We start from the raw sequence: 471 nt of genomic DNA, 5'->3' as shown, positions 1-471 counted from the left end.
TTGCAATGTAAATAGCTCCGGCTTTGCGAGGGTTGGAGAGGTAGTAGCTTCAACGCGTGGAAGATACGGTGTGAGAAAGCGAGGTCAATCCAGAGACATATAGATAGAGAGACAAAGTGAGTGTGGTCCGACATTCATTGAACAAATATATGCTCCGGAGAGATATTGTCCGATTGAGCTTTTGGTAAGGGTGAGGGCTGTAAGATAGAGCTTGAGAGATGATCCAGTCACAGACGTATAGATATATTTTGTGCGTGGGAGGAGGCAAGGTCAACCGATCACATAGAGGCCATGCGATCGAAAGAGTGAGACGGGTTGGAGAGAGTGACCTAGATAGACGATGTGCGTGAGAGAGTATACAATGTGAATAGGTCGAACTGGGCTCAAACATGGTGATATATCGTTTTTGTCCGAGAAAGAGCGAGGTCAATCGAGACATACATACACACACACACACACACACACACACAT

Source organism: Triticum dicoccoides, chromosome 2B (genome assembly GCF_002162155.2).
Source record: "Triticum dicoccoides isolate Atlit2015 ecotype Zavitan chromosome 2B, WEW_v2.0, whole genome shotgun sequence".
In the NCBI taxonomy this organism is placed as follows: domain Eukaryota; kingdom Viridiplantae; phylum Streptophyta; class Magnoliopsida; order Poales; family Poaceae; genus Triticum; species Triticum dicoccoides.
Note: the sequence above shows the minus strand (reverse complement) of the source record.